Here is a 9,711-nt window from a genome sequence, read left to right as displayed (position 1 = left end):
AATGATCCTGAGTCAGGTTTTGAAAGAATAAGAACTCTCCAGAGGTAGAGATAAGCCTTCCAAATAAGAGGAAAGGTAGAGGTGGGGAATACTGTGACATCTCTGTGGAAATTCAAGTATAAAACTAATGATCAAGAGAATGGCAGATGTTAAAGTTTGAGTAGAAGGCAAGATAATAAGCCCTGTTTGCCATGCAAGGAAGTTTAGATTTTATCCTGAAATTGATAGTTAAAGATGTTAAGCAAGGGACATTGTTTTGGCAACAGTCTGTAGAGAATGTATCTAGGATTTATTCAAACTGTGTAGACTGATGCCTAAAAATCTGAGCTATAATTCAAGTGATAGATGAATGAAAGTCCAAACTGAAACAGGAGCAGCACATTTGGAGAATAGGATACAATATATTAGAACAAATAAGATGGTGTTCAGAAGCAAATAAATGAGGTTGGTGGGTGAGAAGAAAGCTAAGATGGCCAGTAAGTTTGACAGGTATCCTATATATAGTGAATATGTCTTATATGGACTGATTTTGAACTGCATCTTGTGTTGATGTTTTTTAAGTCTCCATTAATGTAATTGGTTGAATTTTTTTCCCAATAATGAAAATTGAGCAGTTAGAGCTGTATTTCTGTTTCAATAATTGGCACTTAAATTACTTAAATAGCAATGCTAGCTGGAAATTGTACCTCCACAGAGATCTGAACAATTCTTTATAGTCTCTCCTATATTTTTGGCTGAGAAAAGACCAAAGTTGGAGGGTTGCGGGGTGAGGGTGGGGTATGTGCTAAACTTAGTCACATCTGACTCTTTGCGACCCCATGGATTGTAGTCCACCGGGCTTCTCTGTCCTGGAGATTCTCCAGACAAGAATACTGGAGTGGATTGCCATGCCCTCCTTCAGGGGTCTTCCCAGCCCAGGGATCAAACCCAGGTCTCCCACATGGCAGGCAGATTCTTTACTGTCTGAGCCACCAGGGAAGCCCGGTGGGTAGGGTGGGAGAAGGTAACTGAGAATTGAAAGTCTTCTTTTCCATGTTAAAGAAAAGACTTTTGTTGGTCATAGTCTCAAGTTGTAAGCAAGTAATCACCATTAGTTAGAGATTACTTTGGATTAGTAGACATCCTCTAAAAATCAGCAGCAGTGACCCCTGCATCTGACAGTTAGCAAGTTAATGAGACTCCAGCTTCTGAAAGTCAGCCTATCATTTACCATCCCATGCCTATAAACAAGTCAATCAGCAAATGCCTCAGTTCAGTAACTATATTTCTGAAAGTATGCCAGTCAATAACAGCTTTATTCTAGTGATCACACTAACATAATTGAAAGACTGTCATTCCATAAACACTCCTGCTTCTGAAAATCCACCAATCCTTGGACCAAGCTTCCCAAAACCTTGTATAAGATCAGCTGTGGCTTTCATTGTAGAGGTTGTTCCTTGCAGATACAGCTCTCCTTTGCAGCCATACATGAAGTTCATTTTTTCTGCAGCACATACCAAAGTTCAGTTTATTGTTAGGTTGCAACCACTTCAACAGTTTAACCCCAATTTACTGTTATAAATTTAGCTTCATGAGTGACAAATACATTAATGATACTATGAGACTATCAAATTCAATATTTTCAATTTCTGTGGTGTTTGCTAAGATCTATTTTTTATTTGTGTATTTGAATCTTGAATGCAAATGTAGATGTGTGATTAACTTTCAGAGCATTGGTTATCCATTAAATGAGGGAAAAGTCCTTTTGAAACTTTTTTTGCAGTATGAAACTGTTCATTCAATACAAAAAATGATAGAAAGTCAGTTATAAACCAGTATCTATTAACAGCTAAACCTAAGAGATATGTGGTTCCTCAGCTATTAAAAAAAAAATACATTTTCTAATTAAACAAATTCAGATGAAAATAATCACAGCAGAAGTTGTAAGATTGTCCGCATTGTGTATCATCATGATCAACCTTTTCAGCACAGATAACTGGTCAAACATACCAGGAGTGTTTTCTGATTCTAAAATTGAAAGCAAATTTTAAGTGCCAGGATGAAATGCTACAATAATAAAAAATGTAATAGCTCTATTTACTATTACAGAGATTATTAAAGATCTAAAATACCTCATCTTTTTAAAACATAGCCCAAGGTGCAGGTAATCACAATATCAGAAAAAAAATTCCCTTTCCTTGTATGTTTTTCTCATGAAAAAGGCTTGCTTAGAAGGCTGCTGCTCACTTAATGAGAAGTGTACTGCTTTTCATAGAGATAATACAAAATGCAAATTTTGGTGTTTATGCAGGAGTGCAAACAATTTATGAATCAAAGTGTAGTGGATTCTATGCAAGGTCTTGGCTATCCTGCACACAATTCTGCACTTTTGCATAATTCTGCACAGACATCTGACATTCTACTGACCCCAGATTAATTATTGTGAAATTGTTGCATTACTTGAGCATTTAAACATTTAAGGAGTTAAAGAATTTTTGTGACTTTGTTTGCATTTTATAATCTTCAAATTTCTAGCATTCAAAAACTTGTTTGGACTTCCTGATTTAGCTTCTATGTGGTGAACAGCTTGAAAGTGATCACTCACATCCTTACAACAAGAATAAGTTGGACAGGCTGAAAATCAATGACTTTCCTTTTATATTCCTGAGAACTGAGATTGCTGGGCAAATTGCAACACTGGTATGCAAAATCTGGTACGACAGGCATACCTGTATTCCAGAGAAATACAGATCTGCTTACCTGGAACAGAAACTACAGGAACCACAAAATGTTAGAAATATTAAATGCTCATTTTGATAAATTGTCAAAGGTTGAATGTGGACTGTCTTGAGAGTGAGAAATTCCTTGGAGGCTACAGTCTTAGGGGGTCACCCACATTTCCACTGCCATTAGATTCAGAAACTCCAATGGATTTGTGTGGTGGAGACCTGAGAAATATTCCCTCAATGCTTTAAGAGATGAAGGATAACCATTGTGAAACACATCTCGAGTTCACCAAAAATGTCTACTCTCCTGGGGGAAAGAGTTTACCAGAGTCTTACGCTAGCTGAGATAAGGACATTCCTCCTACTAAATTTAGCCCCATCTAACCTTCCTGTCTCACTAAGGAGGGGAAAAAAATAAACATGAAGTTGGGGGGGTGGGGGTGTATTCAAGGAAAAAGATTAGGAATGCTGCAATCAGAGGAGGGAGTACAGAGCAAGGAACTTGGGAGAAAGCTGTACCACTGGATAAATATTTGTCCTAGACAGTCCCACTAAGACTGAGATTTAATTGGAAAATTATAGACTCCACCACACCCTGACCCCCACCCCAGAACTTGCCACTACACCAGCAACTCTGGATTACAGCAGAAAGAGCTACAAGATACAGACTCTCCTTGAGGAGTGTTCTGCTTGCAATGTAGGAGACCTGGGTTCGATCCCTGGGTTGGGAAGATCCCCTGGAGAAGGGAAAGGCTACCCACTCCAGTATTCTGGCCTGGAGAATTCCATGGACTGTATAGTCCATGGTGTCGCAGAGCTGGACACAGCTGAGCGACTTTCACTTTCACTTCAGGAGTGTTTAGTGTTTTATCAATAGTGGAGACAAAGACAAGGATACTAGAGGAATTTGAAGACTCTGGCACCTATGGCTGCCCAACTCCTAGCCAAGTTAACATAAATCTGGTATAAAAAACTATGACTGTGTGGGATTTATCCCAGAAAATGAGGATATGTACAACATAAGAAAATCAATCAATATAATGCACTGCACTAGTAGAATGAAGGCAAAACACACACACACACACAACCATCTTGATGCAGGAAAAACATTTCACAAAATTCAGTAAATTTTCATGATAAAATTACTGAGCAAACCAGGAATAGAAGGAAATTTCCTTAACATGATAAAGTACATTAATGAAAAATCCACAGCTAATCTCATATTGAAGAATGAAAAACTGACAGCTTTCCCCCTAAGATTAGGAACAAACAAGGATGCTTGATTTTGCCACTTTTATTCAAGACTGTACTGGAAGTTGTAGTCAGAGAAATTAGGCAAGGAAAAGAAATAAAAGGCATTCAAACTAGAAAGCAAGAATTTTCTCAATTTTCAAATGACATGACTCTATATATAGAAATCCAAACAACCATCAAAAATCAATTAGAACTTTTAAATGAGTTTACAGTGTTTCAGGATACAAGACCAGCATGTAAAAATCAGTTTTATTTCTACATGCAAGTAATAGAAAATGTAAAAGGAAAATTCATGTACAATAGGATCAAAAAGGATAATGTATTTAAGGAAAAATTTAGCCAAGTAAGTCCAAGACTTATACACTGAAAACTACAAAGCATTGTTGAAATATATTAAAGAAGACCTAGATGTAAATAAATGGAAAGAACATTTGATATTCATGAACTGGAAAACATAATATTGTGAAAATAACAATGCTACCAAAATGATCTACAAATTCAATGCAATCATTATCAAAATTCCAATAGCCTTTCTGCAGAAGTGGAAAAGCAGATCCTAAAATTCATATGCAATTGCAAGGGATCCCACACAGTGGAAACAATCTGGAAGAAGAACACATCTAGAAGAACATTTCCCAGATTCAAAACCTACTACAAAGCTACAGTAATCAAAACAGTGTGGTATTGGCATGTAGAAAAATGTATAGTTTAATGGAATCAAATTGAGAGTCTACCAAAAAAAAAATTGCAAAATTGATTTTTTACAAGAGTAAAAAGACTGTTTCAGTGGGGAAAATAGTTTCATCAATGGCTAATGCTGAAACTACTGGATATCCACATGCAAAAGAAAAAAAAATGATTCTGGACACCTACTTCACAACACATGCAAAAATTAATTCTGAATGAATCAAAACCTAATGTAAGTGCTAAAACTATTTTTAAAAACTATAAAATTCTTAGAAAAAAACATAGGTGAAAATCTGCATGACCTCGAATTAGGCAACATTTTATTAGATATGACACAAAATACAAGCAAACAAAGAAAATGTCAATAAATTGAACATTATTGAAATTAAGACTTCTGTGTATTGAAAGACACTAGCAAGAGAATTAAAAGGACATCTCATAGAATGGAACATGATACTTGCAAATATTTTCTAAAAGCCTCAAGTCTGAAACTTTTTTAAAAGTTCATGATGCAACACAATTCAATAAAAAAACAAAATGCAATTAAAAGGGGGAAAAAGTAATTGAATAGACATTTCCCTAAAGAAAATATACAAACAGCCAATAACCAAATGAAAAGATGTTCAACATCATTAATTATAATGCAAGAAATGCAAGTCAAAACCACAATGAGATATATCAGATCCATTATGTGATATAATAAATCCAAAAATACCACATGGCTATTTTTTAATAACAGATGTTGGTAAGGACATGAAGAAATTGAACCCTTGTGCGTGAATGATGAAACTGTTAAACGGTGCTGCTGCTGTTGAAAACAGTTTTGTGATGTTAAATACAGAATTACCATAGACCAAGAAATTCAACTCCTAGGTGTATACCCAAGAGAACTGAAAACAATTGTTCACACAAAAACCTGTTCACAACTGTTCAAAGAAGCACTGTTCACAATAGCCAAAAGATGGAAACAACTCAAGTATCTATCATCAGTGAGTGGATAAATAAAATGTAGTATATCCATACAGTGAAATATTATTCAGCAATAAAAAGGAATAAAATGTAGATACATGCCAAAACATGGATGAACCTTGTAAACATTATGTTAAGTGAAAGAAGTCAGACACAAAGGTTATGCATTGTATGACTCCATTTATGCAAAATATCCAGAATAGGCAAGCCAAGAGACAGTAAATTACTGGTTTCCAAGGTCTGGAGAAGAGATGAATGGGGAGTGACTGCTTAATGGGTACAAGATTTTCTTTGGGGGATGATGAAAATGTTCTGAAGCTAAGTAATGGTGAGGGTTGCACAAAAGTGGTTGTACTAAATGTCACTGAATTGTATGGACTGAAAACAAATAGACTGCCAGTTATTTCACCAGAAAAATTGGGTTTATTCAACAGAGAATTACAATTCAGTCTGCAAGCATGGCAAATCACAGGCAAGTCCCCCAAACAGCAAAAGAAGTAGAACTCAAACATGGTCTGCTTCAATTCTGGGAAATCTTTACTTTCAGGTCACCTGATGATGTGCAGGTCCAGTTAGGGTAGGAATTTTAAAGTTTCCAGTAAGACTGGGTTGTTGTTTGGTCCAAACCAGAGTGTTCTCTCTTTTTTTTTTTTAATTAATTTTTAATCAAAGAATAATTGTTTTACAATATCGTGTTGGTTTCTGCCATACAACAATGTGAATCAGCCATAAGTATACATATATCCCCTCCCTCCTGAGCTTCTCTCCCATGCTCCCCCCCGCCCCCAGCCCCTTAGAACATCACAGAGCACTGGGCTGATTAGAGCATTCTCTTTTTATCAAAACAATTACTGGATTTCCAATCTTGTTTTTCCTTTCCTGAGGCGAATTGTTGAACTTCTCCGGGTCAGTTTACCTAAGTTATCATTTGGGGAAATACCCTTTTGGACCATGACAGAGGTTCAGCTGCTATTGGTGCCTTTAAGAGAAGCATTCCTTGTGGAAATGTCAATAAGATAAATTTCCCTTAGCTTCTAGAGCATTAAGTTTAGAATGCCCTGAAATCTTAAGAGCTAAACTGGCAGGTAAAAGTATTGCATCTAATAACACCTAAACATAAGGGCCATTTTAAATTTTACTTCAGCTAGAAGTAAGCCATGATGCATTTACAACATTCCAAAATAATAAGCTACAAAACATACAGAAGTTTGTCTATATGAGAGAAACTTGGAATACATTTTCAGCAAAAGCTGACTAATCTGAGAAAACCTTGAAATTAATGTTTGGCATTTGGGGACACTTAAAGACACCATAAAACCTATCTGAAACTAGGTATAACTCTTGTTCTGATATCAGATGCCCTAAATATCAAACCTGGGTTTGGGCAAACTACAATTTTCCTTGACAACCTCATGTCCCTTTAATGCTAAAAGCTTTAGCAAGTGGATGCTGTCTTCCTGTGAAGAGGCCTGAGGACAGCAAAAAAGCAAATCATCCACATATTGCAACAAAGTAGAATTTCTGGGAACTATATATTATCTAGATCAGCCTTGAGGATTTGTGAGAAATAAGAACTCTCAGTAAAACTCTGAGGGATTACTGTCCAGGTGAACTGGTTTTATTCCAACGTAAAGGCAAAAATGATACACAGTAGTCCATCAACTGAAATACTAAAAAATGCACTGCATAAATTGAATTACAGTGGAACATTTACATCCAGTGGGAATGGATGTTAGTAAAGTATGAGGGTTAATAACAACAGGGTGTGGCAGGATAACATTGTTCATTGTTCTGAGGTCCTCAGCAAACCTCCACCCTCAGCCCTCAGGTTTTCTCATTATTGAAATAGGGATATTACAGGAACTATTCCAAGAAATGGGTCTTTTGAGACTTCTAATGTCCTATCAAGGCAATGGCAACCCACTCCAGTACTCTTGCCTGGAAAATCCCATGGATGGAGGAGCCTGGCAGGCTGCCGTCTATGGGGTCAGACACGACTGAGTGACTTCACTTTCACTTTTCACTTGCGTGCATTTGAGAAGGAAATGGCAACCCACTCCAGTGTTCTTGCCTGGAGAATCCCAGGGACAGGGGAGCCTGGTGGGCTGCCGTCTATGGGGTCGCACAGAGTCGGACACAACTGAAGTGATTTAGCAGCAGCAGCAGCAGCAGCGTGGGCTTTATGCCATGAAAGGATTCTTTACTTATAGGATATGGATTAGTTCTGGGGAGAGGTTTTGAGGGATCTATTTGAATCAATGGATAATACACTGTGAATCTTGTCAATATCAATTGGCAATTTTGTCTATAAGGAAGGTTCAGTTCAGTTCAGTTGCTCAGTAGTGTCCGACTCTGCGACCCCATGAATTACAGCACGCCAGGCCTCCCTGTCCACCACCAACTCCCGGAGTTCACTCAAACTCACGTCCATCGAGTTGGTGATGCCATCCAGCCATCTCATCCTCTGTCGTCCCCTTCTCCTCCTGCCCCCAGTCCCTCCCAGCATTAGAGTCTTTTCCATTGAGTCAACTCTTCTCATGAGGTGGCCAAAGTATTGGAGTTTCAGCATCAACATCAGCCCTTCCAAAGAAATCCCAAGGCTGATCTCCTTCAGAATGGACTGGTTGGATCTCCTTGCACTCCAAGGGACTCTCAAGAGTCTTCTCCAACACCACAATTCAAAAGCATCAATTCTTCAGTGCCCAGCCTTCTTCACAGTCCAACTCGCACATCCATACATGACCACAGAAAAAACCATAGCCTTGACTAGACGGACCTTTGTTGGCAAAGTAATGTCTCTGCTTTTCAATATGCTATCTAGGTTGGTCATAACTTTCCTTCCAAGGAGTAAGTGTCTTTTAATTTCATGGCTGCAGTCACCATCTGCAGTGATTTTGGAGCCCAGAAAAATAAAGTCTGACACTGTTTCCCGTTTCCCCATCTATTTCCCATGAAGTGATGGGAGGGTAGTAGTTGACTTAATAAAAATAAATGATCACTGTTTCCAGAATCAGCTCAGAGACCGAGCTAATAAAAGATGTCAAAAAGGAGAGCCAGTGGGTGGTGGCCCTTGCTGGGGACCCTCCAGTGGACCCAAGGGGACAGAAGTGGCTCTTAGTCCAGCACATGCATATTGAGGCAAGTTAAAGGATTTAATATGAAGCTAAGAAGCCGATAATGCCAGAAAACAAGCAATCGTTGTACACATTTAGTAAGTGGGGCAGCATTTCCTTCTCCTACTGCTGCTGAGATGGCAGAAATTAGTCAAATTCAGTAGGAAATGTAATACACCAAAGGTCAGTAAGTGAGGGTCCTGGAAAAATGAAAGATAGCACCAACAAATGCTGACCTGGAACAAGGATTCCAAGAAGGAGTTTCAAATGCTAGTGTGATTATGCAGCTTCCAGAGAGAATTGTAGCAGGAAATAATGAACATTCCATTTTCAAGACCAGCAGATTTCAAGACCACACTGTACACAGTCAACTCCCTTTAAGCCTATGGCACTAAAAACACCACCTCCTGTACTTACCCTAAGTGAAAGACCACTAGATTTTCTGGATTTAGAAGGACCTCCTCCATCCCCTCAAAATGAAAAAATCCATGCACTTGACAGGCTAAAAATAAAGCTCTCTATGAGTGAAAATTTTGTTCACCAAAATGGACAGCTGGTTAGAACTGACCCCATGTATGGCTTTTCAAATATATATGCAATGATTGAAGGAACTTCAGGAGACATGACAGTTGTAGATACAGCTTAATTATGACTACAGATAAATTAAATAGATGTCTGCAGCTTCTGGAAGAGGAGAACAAAGAACATGCTAAAAATAAATGGTCATGTATACTATAGCATTATGGCTGCTTAATAGCTGGCTCTGGTTTTGCTGCTAGAGGTAAGCTCAACTCAGAAATGTTGTCTCAATAGCTGGAAATATAAAGAATTTGCAAACTTAAAAAAAAAAAAAAAGATGTCAAAGAGTCACTTAAGTCATCTGGTTGGCTGCTTTGATGACTACTGTCAAATTCCAGAATTATTTTCCCTTTTCAGAAGAAAGCAATTTCAGCATGATACTACTTTAAGAAGAATTATCAGCA

General features: G+C 37.8%; 1 pseudogene; it reads left to right on the top strand.

The window, feature by feature from the left end:
* The first annotated feature begins 8,865 nt into the window (after positions 1-8,865).
* LOC109560996 (mitochondrial fission factor pseudogene) lies at positions 8,866-9,507 on the top strand (annotated as a pseudogene).
* Positions 9,508-9,711: the final 204 nt, after the last annotated feature.

The sequence above is a fragment of the Bos indicus genome, chromosome 7 (assembly GCF_029378745.1).
Source record: "Bos indicus isolate NIAB-ARS_2022 breed Sahiwal x Tharparkar chromosome 7, NIAB-ARS_B.indTharparkar_mat_pri_1.0, whole genome shotgun sequence".
NCBI classification, from domain to species: Eukaryota; Metazoa; Chordata; class Mammalia; order Artiodactyla; family Bovidae; genus Bos; species Bos indicus.
Note: the sequence above shows the minus strand (reverse complement) of the source record. Positions and strands in the feature narration are given on the sequence as shown.